The sequence below is a fragment of the Ambystoma mexicanum genome, chromosome 6p, assembly GCF_040938575.1.
Source record: "Ambystoma mexicanum isolate Mex_15411 chromosome 6p, UKY_AmexF1_1, whole genome shotgun sequence".
NCBI lineage: Eukaryota > Metazoa > Chordata > Amphibia > Caudata > Ambystomatidae > Ambystoma > Ambystoma mexicanum.
Window position 1 is genome coordinate 165,097,270 of NC_090935.1, and position 21,197 is coordinate 165,118,466.

Here is a 21,197-nt window from a genome sequence, read left to right on the forward strand (position 1 = left end):
CCCTGGAACATCCTCCATAAGTTAAACACCTCCACGTGGTGCGTCAACTTCTTCCCCTTGTATGTGTTATGCAGATGGTTTAATAGTGAATGTTGGGTATATGGATCAAAGCTACCGTTAGGCGGCCATGGTGTTGTCATTTTGTTGTCCGTCCCCTGTGTCCATTCTATGCTATATTTGATCAGTTTCTCCCTATGGGGTGACAGTGTTTTACATATGTGTTGTAGTGGGGTAGTGAGGGTGTTCCCCCACCCTCCCGATCCTGCCCCGTATGACATAGTAGCGCTCCACTCGTTATCTTTCCCCTATCTGGTAGCTATTACTTTAATAATACTTACGATACACAGCTTTATACCTTTACCTGGCCCCGTAAGTTTGGGGACTTGCGATAGTCCGCTGAGGAAAATTATTAAAATATAGTATTTACATTTGTATATTCTTTTCTTTCTTTTCTTCCTTTATAGAACACCCTTACGGCCCCCTGCGGCCGAGGCGCACGTAGCCCCCTGCGGCTGCGTACCCCTTGTGACGTTCTTATATAGCCGTCCTATTTTCATTTGCTCCTCCTCCCTCTTCTACACTTGCCGTGACCGGCGTTCTCCGTGCGCAGCCACGTCCCCCGTTTCGCCTTTCCCCGATCAACTCATTACCGTTTATCTCCGTTTCCACTCCCTTACCACAATTCTCTTCCCCACCACTCTCAGAAAGAAAGATGCCTTGTGCTCGGGATATCCTATGAAAGCCCTACTGGTGACGTCACCGATCTCTTCAAATTACTAGTAAGTTCTTAATACACTTGCACTCTACCCCCGGTAACCCCACAGCTGTCTTCCTGTCACGCCTGGAACAAGGTAATCAACAATATATAATCGGACTGCGCACGCTGCGTCGCCTCGCGTGTGATACGCCCCTCGACAGGAGGGCTTAACCAGCCAATTATCTTCCGTATTGGGCAACTAGCTAGCTACCGCCTACAGGGAAACGTCATCTACCTATCGAGTTTCTTGCTCGAACAATAGGGATCCTCATCTACTCATTGATCAATAATTACCAAATCGTAGGAAACCGCGCACACACACACCCTTACACATAGTCGCGACCCAGGCCAATCAGTGTCTACGAGCTGCCGCACGTGATGTTTTCGTGCTCCGCCCCCCTCTCTCGCGTAACGTAGCCGACTGCTCTCGCACTCGTTCGGCTACCATTCATTTCATTGCCAACACTAAATTGTCAAACCTTCGCCGCGCACCTCCCACCTCCCGTATTTAATTCCTCCCCCCTCCCTCACAATTTCACATTGCTTGTTGTGCGTGGCATGCTCACCAAGTTCTCTTGATGCGGGGCCGCTCGACTGCGTGCACCCCTCCAAGCGGCTCGCCACCTCCCCTCGTCTGGACCACGTCTGGACACTCGCCAACCACGGGCGGGATACTTCTCAACCGGCTCCCGACGGCCAATATCCGGATTGCGCTGTCCGGTCTTCTCGTAGTTCCGTGATGGTCCTGTAGTCCTCAGAAGGGGGCAGCGGCAGAGGGGGCCGCGCCGCCGGGCCTCCTCGCAACCAGACTACCTGGAAAAATAAAAATAAAAAGCAGATCTTAAACAGATCTCAGCAGTGCCTCCAACTTGTCGGGGGGAAATTCTGCCGGGGTCGGCCGGGCCGTCCGCAGACCTCCGGGCAGGGAGGCCCCAACTCCTCCCGTATATCCCAAAAGAGATAGAGTATGAGACACACGCAAGAAGCAAGGTGATTCTGCTGTTTATTAGACAAAACGGCAGGGATGGGTCAAGGATCGTACGCGTCCGTCCTGACACACACACAATCGTGGGGCTCGCAGGCCCTTTTTACCTTAGTATGACGCGCTACTTGCGTCACCTTAGAAAGTTAGCAAAAAACCTATCTCCACTCTGGATTGGTTACTCGAGTGGTAGGGTTAGTATAGCATACGTATAGAGAACGGTATTAGTGGTTGAGGGTTAGTCAGGTGATATACTTGGGTTGTCCCTTCAGTTCGATACATGAAAATTGTTACATGAAGACCCCTGGGGATTGGTCAATGCTAATGGCGTCAGTGATAAAAGCCCTGTTCTGATTGGTCCGCTCGCGAGCCTCCCAGTCTGGGACCATCGCTGTTCCCAGCTCGCGGTGTACCTGTCATTTGCAACAATGTTTCACTATGGGTAGGTGCAGACAATGTGAGGATTTATTCATATGCTGGAAGGCCGACTACTCCCACTGTCGCAGATGTCCATTGAGTCTTTTAATTGTATCTGCCTGTGTCTTGAAACGTGGGATTCAGGCGTCTCTTTCCCCTGGCTTTGGCATCCTGTCAGGTTTGGCTTGGTCACGTGAGGTGGGACCGTGTTTGAGACAGAATTCTGCACAATTAATATTGTTTTTTCCACTGTGTGCCTGGTTTAATTTGCAGGTGCGACCTTGACGTCGGCTTGCGGCGTGCGAGATTGCAACATTGTACCCTTGGCTGTGTGCTTTCGCCGGGCTCATTCTGCAGGGTCAGCAACTGAGCTCTTGCTCATTTAATGTTCATGGAAGCTTTTGCTTGCGGCCTACTTGGGCCTAGTGCATAGGTGGAACCGTTGGTGCACTGCGCTTTAGGTTACGGTATCATATTGCTCTATCCCCAGTATCGTGTCTTCGTTATATTCTTCATTATGATACATGGTTTTAGAAGAAGCGTGAGCAAGCCTTTTTAGATAAGTTCATTATGCGTCATGCGTTTCTGCATTTTGAGAACCTATGTGGAAAATAATAAAGATGCACGTCCGTGGGTGTGTCCGTCGCCTACGTCATAGCACTGAGTATGTTCTTCGTGTGGATTAGTGTGGGAGTGTCCGGTGTATACGTTTTGCACAGGCGTGCTGACCGTTGGCTAGGTCGTCATGGCATCTCTAATGATGTGTTGGTTTAGTCGAGTTGATCTATGCCGCAGGCGTCGGCATGGGCAGGTCGGGCTGCTGGGCAGGTGGGTGGGCACATCCGTATGTTCCTGTACCAGGGTATTTGGTCGTCTGGTAGATAGGCAAACTCCTCTCGTGGCGGGTGTCTAGGCCGTGATCCTCTAGGCCAAGCGCGAGAGGGGATTGGCGGGAGCTTGTTCTTCCATTCTCCCACTTCAATTAGCACGTTTTTTTATTTGCTTTTCCAATACTAGGGCAGGACTTCCCTCTTCCATCCAAAAACCAAATTCATTAAAGAACGAAAAGACATCCTTTTTCTATTCTTTAAAAGCACAATTATTAGTACTAATGTTCAATAAATGTTGGAAATCTGAGCATATCGATTCATTGTCATGATACATGGCAACCATACGAGTATAGAAGATTCCCATACTAATTCTCAGTTGTGTATTTAGCAAACGCAATCCCAATTCACAATCCATCCCCTCAATTAGGTATTTTGGGGTAATCCCAGACCTCTACACCAAAGTCTATCTTCTAATTTCTTGACCCATGCTCTTTCTTTTTCAGTGAATATTTCCAACCCATAAGACAAACAAGGTATTAGACTCGTCTCATATAGTTTCACCAAGACTTCTGTAGAGAATTCACTTTTGTGTCTTGTGAAGTTTGAAATTGCGAGAAATCGCCTTTTATTTTTCTGTCATACAAAGCTCTCCAATACAGAGACATTCATAGTATTCCAGATAAATATTCCCAGATATATATAGGTATGAGTAATATCTATTATCTCATTATCCATTTTCCATATACATTTAGGAAACTTTCTTTTACAAGGATGGATCATTATAATGTTTGTTTTATTGTGATTTATTCTTAGGTTGTTATCTTTAGTTTGTCCAGGCTACACCGCAACCCAATTGGGGTTTGATCTATCACAAGGGTATCATCAGCGTAGGCAAGCCAACTAATTGGTGGTCAATCAATTCTGGCAGGAAAATTAGAACAGTCATTCAAGAAGGGGTCTATGTCCGAAACATATGAATTATATGATGTAGGTGCTAGTGGGCCGCCTTGTTGAAGCCCAAAATGTGTATCTATTTTCTCGCTCAACAATGTGTAGATTGATTGGCATCTGTAAATCGCACATCTGCCGTAGTGACTAAGTACATCCACCAACCACATTAAGCCGGCGGGATTGCAGCTTTAACCCCATATATGTTGACAGCATGGGGAGCAGCCGTGGGTGGTGGCAACAGAGGGCAGGGACTGCCCATTTGTATGTGTCATGTGCGTGTTAGAAAATATTTGAGCCCTGGCAATTATTTTTTTTAACAAATTAAGCCCTGAATAGTACAATACTACAAACATCAGGAAGGTTCCCTCCTTCAAAGGCAACCTTCCTGATGTTGCCAAGCATGTGCCCTGCAGTTCATAGGCTGCAGGTGGACACTTCTGCAATTATTAAAAACATCCAAGTTGCATTTTTAAAACACGCCACATCCCGCTGAAGTAACTTATACATTTTCCCTTCATAGTGGCTTTGCTGCTGCCAGTATAAGTGGTGCTAGTTAGCGATGATACATTACATTCGTCTCTTGTTCTAAAGCCATTATACATTTTACAATGCTCGTGCTTTGAAACACGTGTGTATAGGCGCGTTAAAAATGCCATATGGTCACGATGGGAGATCATCATGGAAGAGTTTCTCGTTCAGTTTCCGACAGTCATGCACAGAGCCTACATGATCCAAACTCATGGACCGAATCTACGCGCTCCAAACATATGCACCCAACGTTCGTACTCCAAACTCATGCACCGAATGTATGTGCTCCAAACTCATGCACCGACCCTAGTTGCCCTGAACTCATGCACCGAACCTACGTGCTCCAGACTCATGCACCGAACCTACGTGCTCCAGACTCATGCACCAAACCGACGTGCTCCAGACTCATGCACCGAACTTACATGTTCCAAACTCATGCACCGAACCTACGTGCTCCAGACTCATGCACCGAAACTACTTGCTCCAGACTCATGCACCAAAACTACATGCTCCAGACTCATGCACCAAACCTATGTGCTCCAGACTCATGCACCAGACCTACATGCTCCAAACTCATGCACCGAACCTACATGCTCCAAACTCATGCACCGAACCTACATGCTCCAGACTCATGCACCAAATCTACGTGCTCCAAACTCATGCACCAAACCGACATGCTCCAAACTTATGCACCAAACCTACATGCACCAAACTCATGCACCGAACCTACATGCTCCAGACTCATGCACCGAATCTACGTGCTCCAAACTCATGCACCAAACCTACGTGCTCCAGACTCATGCACCGAATCTATTTGCTCCAGACTCATGCACCAAACCTATGTGCTCCTAGTTTTGTTAGATCTATGTCCTAAGGAGGATTTATGGTATAGTATGGTATGTTATGCGTTTGGGTTTTAGTGCAACTTCTTTCTTTTGCACACACACCCTTGGCTTCTTGGGTCATTAAGAGAAGTTTGGGGAGTGGGTGGTTAGTGGGATAGCGGGAGGAGATCAAGGGCTTGTATGCTAAAGCAGTGACGCCAAGCAGATCAGGGAAACCGTGCGCTGCTGCGGATACGCCTCTGAGTCGTAAGAAAAGTAGGGTGAGACCTATGTCATAGGGGGATGCTCCTGAGAGGTCTAATATCTTAATGCTGGTGGGCGCCCAGAGAAGTCCTCCTGGTCTACATGGCTTTAAGCATCAGAAGGTTTGCCATTGTGGCTAGAATGGGGCATTGGGCCTCATTACGAGGTTGGCGGTAGCCATGGCGCTATTAGCCATCGGGCTATTAGCGCCATGGCTGCCTCCAAAATCGTTACGACTCTGGTCTGGTGGATTGAGCAATTACCAGTCCATTTCAAGGTCGGCGGGACCAGTAATTCCCCATTCACCAGAGCCATTCCCCTTTGAGCCCCCATAGGGCTCAATGGGAAGGCGGCAATAACGGTACTGCAAATTGCGGTACCGTTATTGACCCCGGTATCCCTTTGCGGGTCCCGGTAAAACCAGGCGTTAAGGAAGGACCCGCAAAGGGAACTCGTAGTAGGGCGGTAAGGGAATACCGGCACCTGTGACCTTACCGGTGCCGGTAATCCCTTACCACCCACCTCGTAATGAGGCCCAGTGTTTGCAAAGGGTACTTCCTGTATGTCAAGTGTTGAATGGCAAGGGACATGTGGTTGGTGCTAGTGACGAGACTACTGGGTGTTGATTAGAGTACAAGGTTGAGAGCTAGTTGTTAGTGACATAATAAAGCCTTAAATACTGGGAAGCGTAGAAAAATGCAGGCATCGCAACGTCACAAATATTTCCAACAAGGGCCTGCGAGAGCATGGTAAATAAGGCACAACTCGTCCTAACGGGCAGTACATTTCTTTTATAGGTTTCGCTCACCCGCTTTAGATGCAAAAGATCTAAGGATCTGCTGACGTGTGGAGATGGTTGGTAGATTAGCCTTTATAGTAAGGCATTTTTGCACCAGAAAAGGGAGCCGGACATTGCCAGTGGGTGAAAGGGTTTGGGTATGTTTGACCGAAAAGAAATTGGTCTAAAAATATAGATCGAAAGAAAACTGACCGCATGCAACATCATATTGTATGATGTAATATGCGGACAGCTTTGCAGGTTTTGAACACTTTTTTTCCATTCTCCACCACCCACTTACGTGTTATCTCGCTGCCTGGTCCACTTCAGTCCTGCCGCATCAGATCCGTCACTCCAACGCAGGTCAGATCCGACGCCGCAGGGTCCTTTTTTCTTTTTTTTTCTTCATTCCCCGCCTCCAATATTGAGGAAGCGGGGGACACCCCTGGAACCCCCAAAGGCTAATACGTGCCGAATATAGGGAGCGGGGGACACCCCTGCAACCCCCGCTCCCCATGTTTGGCACGTATTAGCCTAAATGATCAGTTTTATCTGTTCGAATGTTACTGGCCAAATTCGGTCAAATATAACATTCGGCCAAATAAAACCGAACAAATATACTAATACCGCTGAAAGCACTCCTATAATATGCACCCAGTCCATGGGGAACGTTGTTGCTATTGGTCAAGACACAAATTCATATCATGCACACAAAAAAAGGCACTGCACCATATGCTTCAATGAGATGAGCAATCGTCAATCATGTTCCCGCCTGTCCAGGGTGATAGGGATGACTCTCCATTTAACAAAGATATTTGCAAATACACAGCATGCCAAGAGCATCTCCTGCATTTTGGCAAACATTTCACAGTAATTAAATCACAACACATTTGCAGAGTTTTCATGTGGGTGGTTCGCTCGAAGCTATAATGTCTTTAACATTTAAATACTGATTAAAGGCCATTTTGGCTTATGTAATTGCAGCATATGGTTTCAACAAATACACTGGCTCCCTGTCTTGGAAGAGTTTCTTTTATTCTGGCAGCTCATCGCCAGCTTTTCACTTGCTCCTATTTTCAGAGCCCTCCTTCTGCGACTTTTGTTGATGGACTTGGATGTGCTGGATGTTGCTCATCAAAGTTTCCACGTTTTGAAAAGTTTGAAAAACAGAAAGTCAAAACCATTTAAAAGTATGTTTCCAAGCAATATTCACTATGTTGCTTTTTCCTTGAATCCCCAAAGCACTGCAGTCCTTTCCTGGCAGGGCATTATACTACATTTTCTGAGATATTTTTTATAGGAGGGGTTATAGAAATAATATGTGTGGCGGGGCTGGCAGGGAAGATGGTGGAACTGGGAGTATGGAAACTGCCCACACCCATAAAATGTCTGTATATGTAAACACCCTGGTCGACCCATTATATCCTCAAAGGATCCTGAGCCTCTATCTTGTTTGCACATTACTATCTGCCCCATATATTACAAAATCGTCATATGTGCAGCGGTTATCCACGAGCGGCGAGGCCCCCAAGAAGCAAGAGGATTGTCCAGATGATTGCTAGCTGCCACTTGAGTGCGACAAGTGCTTCGACGGCTCAAATCAAGAAGGAGCAAAGTCGTGGGTCAAGGGAACAGGCTTCGAAGGCTCCATTGTGACCACAGAGAGCTGGTCTGCTGAAGGAAGCCGCTTGATAAGAAAATTAAGACGTAGCAACAGCGAAAAAGGACTGTTACGAGGAATGAACCTACAGGAACAAGTGGGTAAGGCAACAGCCATCTTGGAACAGGATAGTAAATTGCAGATTTCAATACCATACTTGGAAAAGGATCGCACAATTACAGTGAAGAGTAGCAAGGTATACCATAAGTATTTTCATAATAACTCTGGGAGAAGGAAACAGACATGAGCAAATTAACACCTGAATTCTTACCAAATCCAGGGGAACCAATAATGAAATGGCAAGCGTGGAAGGAATACTTCTAAGATTATGTAATGGCTGTTCATGGACCTTCCAACAGCATGGAGGCAAGAGGGCATTATGGATGCTCAGTTTAGGATTTGAAGTGAGACAGATACTAATTGGCCTTACAGGTATCACGTCAGGTAGGAATGTGGAGTGACAGGAAGTTGGAGAGGGGGAGATTCTTAACTCCTATGAGACCATGGCGAGTTCCATTCTGGAGAAGAATATTGGTATGAGTGAGAAAGCAGACGGTGATACTGTTGAGGGTAAGGGAACACAAGACCCGAGAGGAGGTTTGGATCAATGGGGACCCTACTCTTGAGGAAGTGTTGAACATCCCCAAAAGGATGGAATGCATGATGTCGCGTGTGAAGGAGTTCGAGGAGAAAGAGGAGAGGAACAAAGAATGTGCCTCAGTGAAAAGGGGGTAGGGTAAGAAAGTTCCTATCGCTATGGGGGAAGGTCAGCGCTCCAAAGGGCAGAGGGAGGCCACAAGGGGAAACTCAGACAGAGAGAAGTCCAGTCAAGTGAAGGGATATTTTAGGTCTGGAAGTACATTTCATTTTGTTAACTCCGAGATTTGTCAGGGACTCAGAGCGGAAGTTAAAGTTTCCCTTGCCTCTAGTTTTACCAACAAGCCAATTAATGTTTTCTCCACCTATCTATTAACCACCCAATAGCAAGAAGTTATCATAAAGACTGGCACCCAAGGATGCCATCTGAACAGAGAATAGAGCATTTATAAAATAACATGCAGAGGGCTCAGGTTTTCGAGGCTCATTCTGCAACAGCACTGACAACGTGACTATGACGCTTAGACCATCATGTAAACCATTGGCTAGAAAAACAAGATAAGTATTAGGAAATGCTGAGAACCCATTAATATTATGACAGCTGTATATTTATAGAAGGCTCCCTTCGGTAAATGGTGGTTTATCTTGATTTAGCATTGCAGACTTGGATTATAATTGGTTATTTATAGCACGCTTAATACCCAGAGGTTTCTAAGCTGCAGACTCGGGGATCGAACCTGTGTTGCTCCACGTCGTTTTCCAAGCGAGCGCGCTTCTCGGTCATTCGAAAACATACCTCCCAATCCTGTTAATACAGGGTTTAATACTATAAGGGATGAGATCAATTATTAAAATGATTCCTTTGCATATTTTTACGCATATGCTATGCTCCTATTTGGAAATGACTGCTTGGCATGGCCAAGCCATTGCATTATACCATTTCGAAATTATTTGCATTATTAAATGCAAAGACTTTCTTAACAATGCCATATGTTTAAACCTTTATAGTGACCCTGTTTGAAATGGCTGGTTCTCATGGTCAAGCCATAGAGCTATACCATTCTAAAATGGTGACTTGCAATTCACAATCAAATCATCAAAAGGCACCGAGACTTTAAAATGATACCCTGTTTGAAATGGCTGCTAACCACCACAAAGAGGCACTGAAAAGGCGGCAAAAGAGTTTAGAAATGTTTGTTTTTATTGAATCCAGTCCCCAGCATTAAAAGATCACTTTATGGGGCGAAGCATGTGTCGGCTGGTTTAGATATGCAACTCCAATAAAAGGTTTTGCACTGATTGGGAGGACGACCCATAAAACGTATGCGTATAAAACACCAAGGATATATCTCTCTAATTGCCCCCTCTGCTTAATGACTGAAAAAGAGTGCGTCAGCCATTAAGGAGCTAGAATCCACCCCTTCGTTAATACCCTTTACAATGTAAACAGTCACCTCACATCTAGCTCCAAAAGGCTTAGCAGCACTTTTAAATAATAATCCTTTAGGAACCACCCGACAAAGATCCGGGCGCAAGATGGGCAGTCCTGGGAGCTTTTTTTGTATTATGCTGTGAAAAACAGTTAGGACGAAAATTGCACTGATCTTTTTTGGAAATAAAGACAAAAGTATTTTTCATGTTAAACTTAACACTAACCACAATGCATCGTTCTTCATGGTGGCAGGGCTTTGTTGTCTTATAAAGTGGAGTCTGAGCTGAAGTAAATATAAATAAAACTGCATCCTATTATAATATGTGTATAATAGTACATGAAGAAATTAAGATCAATTTAAAAACTGAATGCTTTATCCACCTTACTTGGCTTTCTTCTCATTGGTTGAGTAGAGGAAAGAGACATCTGTTGCAGGCTTCTTGCCTTTGAAAGTGAACCACAACAAATGGAGCAGCTACTCAGCGGAAATCTTTGGTGCCTCTAGTGGAGATCTTGTTTTGTTTGTTTGTTTGTTTATTTTATTTATATAGCGCTCCGGACCCGGGAGTAAAAGGGTGCTTAGTACAGGTTACAAGGCACAGTACATGGTAATTAACAGTGATACTTTAGCAACAGTTATGTACAGAATATACAGACAGTGGAAGTAAATACATCCAGTGGTGACATAAATGAGGCATGTACAATATATACAGGTTGTAGCTAGGTCTAGCTTAAAGGTTGACGTTTTGTCAGTAGCCATCCAATGGCAAGTTTCCTGAAAGACTGGAAGGAGTTGGACGACTTGATGTTTAGTGGCAGGGTGTTCCAGAGTTGGGAAGCAAGGACAGTGAAGCTTGAGCCTCCGGCTCTTTTAGAAATAAATCTGGGCACCGTAAGACATCATTACGACCCTGGCGGAGGACCATGATGCAATTTGCACCATGGTCCATGGCGCTAAGCTGCCAACTCCGCCATGGGGGTTGGCGGACTTACCGCCCCATTCCGACCTTGGCGGGGCGGTAAGTCCCCAATCCCCATTTACCCTTCCCCATTCCCATTTTTGCCCCATAGGGTATAATGGGAGTGGGGAAGGCGTTAATTACGCCACTGTAATTTACGGTGGCGTAATTAACGACAAGTCCCGTAGCGCCATGGATTTTACCGCCTGCAAAAAGCAGGCGTAAAAATTACCATGGCGCTACGGGAACTCGTAGTAAGGCGGAAAGGTACGCCATGCATTACGCTGGCGTAAACCCCTTTCTGCCAGGGTCGTAATGAGGGCCAAGGTGTTGGAGGATCTAGTAGTTCTGATGGACGGTTTCATGGTGAATTTGTTGGTAAGGTAAGGGGGGCTAGGTGGTTGAGGGCTTTGTAGGTGAGGCAGAGAGTTTTTACATCGATTTTTTGTTGAATGGCAAGCCATTTGCAAGTGATTCTGGTGGCAGAGATATGCTCACGCCTAAGAATGTTTAGTGCTGCTCGTAGCGCATTATTTTGAAGGACTTGGAGTTTACTGATTATAGCTTGGTTGGCACCTAGGTAGAGGCTGTTGCAGTAGTCTAACTTAGATTGTATAAGAGCTCTAGCTAGTGTAAGGCAGCTAATAGTGGAAAGAAAGGTTCTGCAGGCTCTAATTAATTTACCTGTATAAGCGGTAGCTGAGGCGGTCGAGTTGACTTGTTTAGTGAGGTTGGTATTGGCATCGAGATAAAAGCCAAGTGTTTTCACATTTTTGGTGACAGGAATGGTGTTGCCATCGATTAAGATATTGGAGTAATGGGGGCTCAGTTTTTGTAAGTTGTTTGGTGAACCGACAATGAGCACTTCAGTCTTCTCGTTATTCTGGCAGAGGCCATGTGTGGCGATCCATGCCTGAATGACAGAGATAGATTTTGTTGATCCTGGTAACATCAGTATTGTAATTGCCGGAGATGGTGAGGAGTATCTGGGTGTCATCAGCATAGTTAGTGTAGGTGACACCCGGACGATCTAATTTATCAAAAAGAGGCTTTGTAAAGATGTTGTATAGGGTGGGGGAAACACATGAGCCTTGTGGGACACCACAAGTGATGGGGATGGGGTCTGCTGCTGCCACAGGGGAAAAGACCCTCATGGTTCTGTTGGCCAAGAAGGACTGTATCCACATGACAGCAGAGGAGGAGAAATGGGCGGCAGATGAGAGGTGGTTACAGAGTATTTTATGGTCGACCAGGTCGAAGACTGCTGAGAGATCTAGGAGGAGTAGGATGGCAGCCTTACCCTTATTGTTGTCAATCTGACTTTTGAGATCAACAAGGGCAGTTTCTGTTCCATGTTGAGGTCGAAAGCCAGACTGACGCAATCCAAGTAGTTCGTTGGACTCTAAGTAACTCTGTATTTGCAGATAGGCAACTCTGTCAAGGATTTATAGCAGGAAGGGAACGGTGGTGATGGGCCTGTAATTAGTAGGAATGGCTGGGTCCAGGGTCTGTTTTTTTAGAAGAGGGAGGACCCATGACTGTTTCAAATTGTTGGGTACTGAGTTAGTGGAGAATGATACGTTTATAAGTTTGGTAATGAATGGGGAGAGATCTCTTGCTGCATCTTTTATGATTTGTGCGGGGCAGCTGTCACCTTTGCAGTTTGACGGTTTGAGAGAAGTTATGATTTTTTGCACTTCTAGTATGGTTACCTTTTTGAAGGTGAAGCCATGGTTAGTATTAGGAGTAGTGGGTAAGCTGGGGGTGGGCGGCGGTAACTATTGTAGAGTTGTACTCTTTTGTTTTCAATTTTCGTTTGCAGGCAAGTGATTTTGTTAGTGAGGGCATCTTGGATGCTCGTGCACCATAGTTGGTCCTTCACGGACATGTCCGTCGGTGGATTAGGGTTTTCTAGCTCTTTCAAGATGGTGAAAAGTTCTTTAGCACTAGAACTTGCATTACTTATTCTTACATTGGCCCTCATTACGACCCAGGCGGAATCCGCGGTGCTAAATGCACCGCGGAGCATGGCGGAAAGCCGCCGATAGCGCCATGGGGGTTGGCGGATTTACCACCCCATGCCGACCTTGGCGGAGCGGTAAATCCCCAATCCCCATTTTACCCTTCCCCATTCCCATTCTTGCCCCATAGGGTATAATGGGAGTGGGGAAGGAGTTAATTACGCCGCCGAAAAGTACGGCGGCGTAATTAACAACGAGGTCCCTTAGCGCCATGGTTTTCTCCGCCCGGTAAAACCAGGCGGAGAAAACCTCCATGGCGCTAAGGGAACTCGTAGTACGGCGGACGGGTCCGCCGCGATTAGCGCTGGCGGAAACCCACTCCGCCAGGGTCCTAATGAGGGCCATTGTAAGATTCCTTTTTTGTGTGGATTATTTCTTTTTTATAGAAGGAGGATGCATTTGTGAGATTGAATTTGTGTTGCTCTGAAGGATTCGTTTTCTAGAGGGTTTCCATTTTAGTTTTCTTATTTCTTAGTATTTTAAGTTCAGGTGTGTACCAAGGGTTAAGATGGGCTCTCGGTTTACCTTTACGTAGTTTTAGTGGGGAAACAGTGTCAATAGCTTTAGTCATGGCGTCATTGTAGGTGTCTACTAGTAGGTTGAGGTCCAATGTGTCGGGGATCATGTTTAGGGTGGGTAGAACCAGTGGAATGAGGGCTTCTACGGTAATGATACGCTTGTTTCTCGTCAGACATGCTGGTGCAGGGGGCACTGTATGTGGTGTAGGCTATTAGTGCTAATATCAAATAATAGTAGGAGATGGTCGGTCCATTTAAGTGGTTGGGGGTCCTTGCAGGTGATGTTACAGTTGTGGGCAGCGAGCCAGTCTAAGGTTCTACCTTTCTGATGTGTAGGTAGGGTGTTAAGTTGAGTGTAGTTGTGTTCGCAGAGGGCATTGGCAAGGGAGGATGCAGGGATGTTGTGAGGATTGTTGTATCCCAGGTTAAAGTCACCTAGAATAATGTTCTGTGATAAAGGTTTAGATTTCTCTGCTATGAGGGAGGTTATATCTTCCTCGAAGGTACCTGTGGGGCCAGGGGGTCTGTATATTAGTTCCAGGGTGATTGTGTTCTTAGGGGTAGTTTGTATTTTAATGGAGAGGTGTTCACATGAGTTTAGTAGAGGGGATGTAACAGATCTAATGTCAAGCAAGGATTTGAATATGAGAGCTACACCACCTCCGCGAGCATTAGGTCTGTTGGTCTTGAGGATAGAGTAGTTGTCAGGAACCGCTAGTGTTAGATGGGGACCTGCTGCAGCATGAAGCTAAGTTTCTGTGGTGGCAAGGAAGTCCAAATCTGCTGAGCGGATGATGTCGGCGATTTCGGTGGGGTGAGCAGCAAGGGATCTGACATTAAGTAAGGCTCCTTTGAGTGACACAGTGTTTGCATTGGTCTTTTTGTTGGTGTCTTTAGTCGTAGGAGTAGTGGGCATTTTGCTAGGTAAGGTGAGAAGTCTGCAGCCTAGTCTATTGTTGCGGGTAATGAGGTTGGGGTAGGCTGTGGGGCGATGTTCAGGTATTTTGAATGAGTTCTGGTTGGTGTCGGAGTAGGCATCTTTGGTGAGTTCAGCGAGGTTAGGTGGTGGGTTACCTAGAGTGGTGCTAATTTTAGCAGTGTGGTCTGTAGGGTCACTGTGGGAGAAAGGAGGCAGGGTGGGCAGGAAGGGTGTGGGACAGGGAATGGGGTGGGGTCTAGGGCAGCCAAGCTTGGCTAGACCATTACTGAATGGGATGTAGCAGTTTCTACTACATGGCGTGCGATTGGGCATGACACAGAAGGGGAACATGATGAGGATGAGCCAGGCTGGCATAATTAAGAGGCAATGTTGGGATGTGATGCTAGAGGGATGCTAGATGTTGTTGGCTGAACTCGTGCATGTAAGCCCCTAGGGCTGTTGCAGGTGGTTAGGTGGGTACAGCTTAGTCTATGTGGTTTACAGGGTGGATGGGTTAAGTTATGCTGGTAGTCTAGCACATCTTGACATTCCTCCCTGTCTGAGGAAGGATGATTTTGTTGGGTGGTGTGACGAATTAACTTCTGGGGCACTAGTGGTCCAGGGATGAATATCGGTTTCTAAACCATCAATCAGCCCCGCACCTCTAGTACACCAGAAGGGACTCAAACAGATTGCAAAAACAAGCAAATTATTAGCCTCCTTGTCCAATTTGTTAACTTGAACGGAATGGCAGGCGTATCTCAGAAAAATCGTGGATCATCGGTTAGTAGCAACACAGTGAAAATTTAATTATTACCCAATGAATAAAGGGACTCTCCAGTCAAGGTTGTATACAAATATCTACTTTATTATTATCACAACAGACAGTTCTAGCAAACTACGAAATACAGCCCACCCTGTAAAGGAATGCAGAGGACAGACATTTTCAAAAAAGGGAAAGGGATGCTCTCTGGATACAGACAGGAGGGTAGTCAGTATAGTAAATAATCACAACAGTTCAATGATACTTGGTTTCCACACAAAGGGAGCAATGGGTCGTAAAAGGTCACTAGGACCCTTCAGAGAAGGACCACAGAGACAGAACCACAATGTATTTCATGCTTGTCAGAATTCTTGGTGCTCAACAGGGTTGAATCAGTTTCAAGGAGCTTCTGCAACAGAGTTCAAGATGGGAGAAAGCTACAGGTATCAGGCGGCGACCAGTTTGGTGAGCGAGGCTGGACGGACGGCTGCAGGCTGACCTACACGGCAGCTCACGGTCAGGAATCATTGTCTCAGTGCTGGTCGGCAGTTCTGAAGCACTGCTCGAGGTGTTTCAGGTGGCTTTAGCGACTGCGGCATAACATTCAGTGGTGCAGTCGGTTGCAGCCCGGGAGGCTCGACTGGCTCGAAAAGGCCCTTTAAGGATGATGTCGGTAGATGCTCATCGATGCACTTCTTCTAGTGTCTTCACTGGGCTTGTGCCGTCCTTTAAGATGGTTGGGCCAAGGATGAGGAGAGCTTTGCAGGTAGATGCCTTGTCCTTGGTTTGGCTCAGAAACTCTCCGGCATGTCCCACCTAGGAAGCTTGCTGCAGAGCCTAGCAGGGCACGATGTGTGCTGGCTGGGTACCAGTTTTGGAGCTGCTGGAGTGTCCTCTGGATTAGGTACCTCCCTCTGTTCCCTGGGAGGAGATGATTAGAGAGGGATCTTTCTTCCCTCTTGGAGGTCCTGGCCTTTGTTCACTGGCGGCAGATGTAAGATTGTACCTTCAGCCAAGGTCCAATGATGAGTTATTCTTGCTACTCTTGCTGAAGTCTTCGGATGATAGGACAAAAGAGGGGCTAAGCCCATCTTTTAAGCCAAATGGGCCACAGTGATTGGTGTAGGCTAAGCCTACCTTAATGAACCAATCCTGGGTCCCCACCAATGATCTTCTGTATGCGTGAGGTCATGACCAGAGTGCTTTGCAACAGAAAAGGTAAAGGGGTGAAAACATGTAATACTAAGTCCCACCCATCTTCCTCCTGTCTGTTGTGGATCAAAGGGTCCATCTGGTTAATGGAGCTCTTTGTGGTTCCTGATTAAAGCGGCAGGTATCCCATGAAGCTGCGTCAAGACCAGACAGTCGGGCTCTGTCAAACCACATACTTGTACCTTCTAATGGGGTCCCCTTGCAGGGATGACTACTGTAAACACGCAGTCCCGGACATGAAATTTCATTGTTAATTGATACTGAGGCCAGCAGCTGGCATCTGGTTGACACAGTTGCATATGAAAAGTTGTTGAGGTTTTCTGCCTCCTTTGTTAGCCTCTGTAGCCAGGCACCATGTGGGCCTGTTGAATTAATATCTGATTAGTATGTGAAGCTGCCATCAGCTTAAGGGCCCAACAAAGGGACAGGGCGGATCCACTGAGCCTTAATTAGCTAATTAGGCTGGCAATGGCAGAGGAACTGTTTGGCCCTCCACCTTCTGGACATGCATCGTGTATTCCACCTGTCATATCCCAACTTAATATGACTGGGGGGACTGTGCCTGTAGGCTGTGTCCACCAAGAGGACACAGCTCTATGCATATGTTGTGTGGTAAGCATAGGAAAATATGTGCAGATCATTTAAAATTTCAAAAATGCTCAGGCGACAACACACACACCGTGCAGATGGTCAAATTCCTCACAGATGGACCTAGGAACTGTCCACTTCAAAGAAAGCTTGCAAGATAGAGGGTGGATTAGTTTAGAGTTGATATTGACCAACAACTCCTTGATGTGACAGAGACAGGAGAGGGCAGAAAGCTTAGTGTAGAGAAGCAGTAATTGACTCACCAAAGAAGAACTCTCCCATCTTCCAAAATACTCTGGCACTACTCCCTGAGACCCCACCTGATCACCTGTAAACCTCTGGGAATTACACAGCAAAGAAGACACTTGGTCGAGTGTCAATGATATGTTCTTGACAGGAGACTTTACATTAAACCAATCTTCTGGCACGTGTCCTCTACTTAAGGAATGACAACCCCTCACAAAGGGAATCTTTGAGAAATCATATTGAATCTTACAGAATCCTATTGGAAGTGAATAAGTTCAAAGGGCCCCACCGGCTTTGAAGGTAAGCATTCCAGAAGGGAGAAAAACGTGTTCTTTAACCTCCGTAAGGTATTAGAAGAGGTGTCCTGCTAGAACAAGGATGCACAACTGATTTTGACAGAGGGTCGAAAGTACCTTACATGATGGTTATAGTGGGCCGAAAAGTAAATGTGGGTGGGGCGTTAGGCGGGGCGTGGTAGGAGGCTTTTTCAACCCCCAATTTGTATTAAACACATGGAAAAAGAATACTTTTTTGAGGTGTAACGATTTTTATTTGTTTTTCAAACTTACATTTTGTACTACACATTTTCCATTGTTATAATTTATTTCTATTTAGTTATTGTATATCGTCTGTTTAATTAAATTATATATATATTAATGACCCTTGATTGGACATTCCGTTATTTTGGACTGCTATACTTTGCTATTTGGTTTGCTCAAGAGGAGTATGGCCTTCGTTGAGTCAGGTTTCCTCAGCTAGAAGAAGGCATACCTGGAGCAAATGATTCTTATAGCCAGTATGCCCACTGCCCTGCTTTGCATCACCACTCCCCTGCTCGTAATGTGCTATAAAGGCTGTGTCCATCTGCTATTATGGATTCTGAAAATAAATGTACTTACTTCCCAATCTGGAAACCATCAAAATGTTTTTTTCTATATGTTAAACGGGATATCATATTGTGCCTCCTTTATTGTATATATTGGCCTAAGCCCGGTCGCTCTGCAAACAAAATCCGCGTTGCAAGGTTCCAACCTTAAATCGACCTAGACCCCATTTTAGGTCTATCTGCCATTTTGATTTCCACCTCAAAGTCACTCTGTATTCTAAAATGGTGGACAGTGTTCTCCTGCTCGTAACCTTAGCCGTCCTGACCTTTACACAGGTTAATGCCTAAACTGCCTCTAGGCTAACAGACCGATTCATGGAATAATTTGCGCGGCGCAAGTGGGCAAAAACGTGCGAATCGCAGTGGAATAGCGAAAATCGCAGTGCAAGTGCGAAAATCGCACGAAAAGCAGCGCACATCGATTCATGGAAGTCCGTGCGCGAGAAAACCAGCGGATGTGCGATAAAAAAGTGCGCGGCGCACGTTGGCGCACAGGCCATCAAACAGCGTGCGCCAGGTCACAGCGAAAATCGCACAGGCCAGAGCGAAAATCGCACATAGCGCGGCGCACGCAACAAAAGTAGGCGGAACACGGGCGTAACACTCGGAATGGGGAACAACTTGCCAAAACGTGGGCGTCACGGGGGAAGTACAGGGCACAAGTGCGCGGAACGCCCACACGCTAGCCTACAACACGTATTCATGGAATAGAATAGGGCAAAAAAGCGCACGCTCAAACCAGCGCACAGGCACAAACACGACCGCCACAAGAAAGCAGGCGGTAGCGTCTCTGCGGCTGTAAGAAATGTGCGCCAAAAGGTGCGCCAACAAATAGCACCTATATACTGCCATGATGAATGTCCTATACTGTGGCCCTCCAGGACAAATGACGTGCAAAGGGGTACCCACAAACACGGACCCGCTGACAAAAAATACGTGTGCGTGTATACCGGGGTGCACGGGAAGTCTCACACGCGATTTGGCCGGGTACGTGCATTTCAGGGGTGCGCGGGAAGTTCCACACGCGAATGGGCCACTGCGAGCAGGGTACGTGTATTACATGGGTGCGCGGGAAGTTCCACACGCGATTCCATCAGGGTACGTGTATTTCAGGGGTGCGCGGGAAGTTCCACACGCGAATGGGCCACTGCGAGCAGGGTACGTGTATTACATGGGTGCGCGGGAAGTTCCACACGCGATTCCATCAGGGTACGTGTATTTCAGGGGTGCGCGGGAAGTTCCACACGCGAATGGGCCAGTGCGAGCAGGGTACGTGTATTACATGGGTGCGCGGGAAGTTCCACACGCGATAGTCCCAGTGCGAGCAGGGTACGTGTATTTCAGGGGTGCGCGGGAAGTTACACACGCGATAGTCCCAGTGCGAGCAGGGTACGTGTATTTCAGGGGTGCGCGGGAAGTTCCACACGCGATTCCATCTGGGTACGTGTATTTCAGGGGTGCGCGGGAAGTTCCACACGCGATTCCATCAGGGTACGTGCATTTCAGGGGTGCACGGGAAGTTCCACACGCGAATGGGCCAGTGCGAGCAGGGTACGTGTATTACATGGGTGCGCGGGAAGTTCCACACGCGATTCCATCAGGGTACGTGTATTTCAGGGGTGCGCGGGAAGTTCCACACGTGAATGGGCCAGTGCGAGCAGGGTACGTGTATTACATGGGTGCGCGGGAAGTTCCACACGCGATAGTCCCAGTGCGAGCAGGGTACATGTATTTCAGGGGTGCGCGGGAAGTTACACACGCGATAGTCCCAGTGCGAGCAGGGTACGTGTATTTCAGGGGTGCGCGGGAAGTTCCACACGCGATTCCATCAGGGTATGTGCATTTCAGGGGTGCGCTGGAAGTTCCACACGCGAATGGGCCAGTGCGAGCAGGGTACGTGTATTACATGGGTGCGCGGGAAGTTCCACACGCGATTCCATCAGGGTACGTGTATTTCAGGGGTGCGCGGGAAGTTCCACACGCGAATGGGCCAGTGCGAGCAGGGTACGTGTATTACATGGGTGCGCGGGAAGTTCCACACGCGATAGTCCCAGTGGGAGCAGGGTACGTGTATTTCAGGGGTGCGCGGGAAGTTACACACGCGATAGTCCCAGTGCGAGCAGGGTACGTGTATTTCAGGGGTGCGCGGGAAGTTACACACGCGATTCCATCAGGGTACGTGTATTTCAGGGGTGGGCGGGAAGTTCCACACGCGAATACTGCAGGGTACGTGCATTTCAGGGGTGCGCAGGAAGTTCCACACGCGAATGGGCCAGTGCGAGCAGGGTACGTGTATTACATGGGTGCGCGGGAAGTTCCACACGCGATTCCATTAGGGTACGTGTATTTCAGGGGTGCGCGGGAAGTTCCACACGCGAATGGGCCAGTGCGAGCAGGTACGTGTATTACATGGGTGCGCGGGAAGTTCCACACGCGATAGTCCCAGTGCGAGCAGGGTACGTGTATTTCAGGGGTGCGCGGGAAGTTACACACGCGATAGTCCCAGTGCGAGCAGGGTACGTGTATTACATGGGTGCGCGGGAAGTTGCACACGCTATTCCATCAGGGTACGTGTATTTCGGGGGTTCTGGGGAGTACTACACGTGAATTGGCCTTGTGGGTCCTCCCAGGTGTATGCTCCACAACCTCCACGGCCCCTGCAGGCAGCCCACACCACGGGGGACTACCCTGCACCCCTGCTCATGTCCCGCAGGCAGCACATCCACCATGGGCATGCCCCCAGCCAACTCACATGTCACCTTGCACTACTGATCAACAATGCATGTCTCCCACCACCCCCACCCCCCAGCAGTGCAGGGGCAGCCTCCACCAGGCCCCCACTCATGTCTCCCACCACCCCCACCCCCCAGCATCCAGGGTCACCCTCCACCAGGCCCCCACTCATGTCTCCCACCACCCCCACCCCCTGGCAGTGCAGGGTCACCCTCCACCAGGCCCCCACTCATGTCCCCCTGCACCCCCACCCCCCAGCATCCAGGGGCAGCCTCCAGCAGGCCCCCACTCATGTCTCCCACCACCCCCACCCCCCAGCAGTGCAGGGGCAG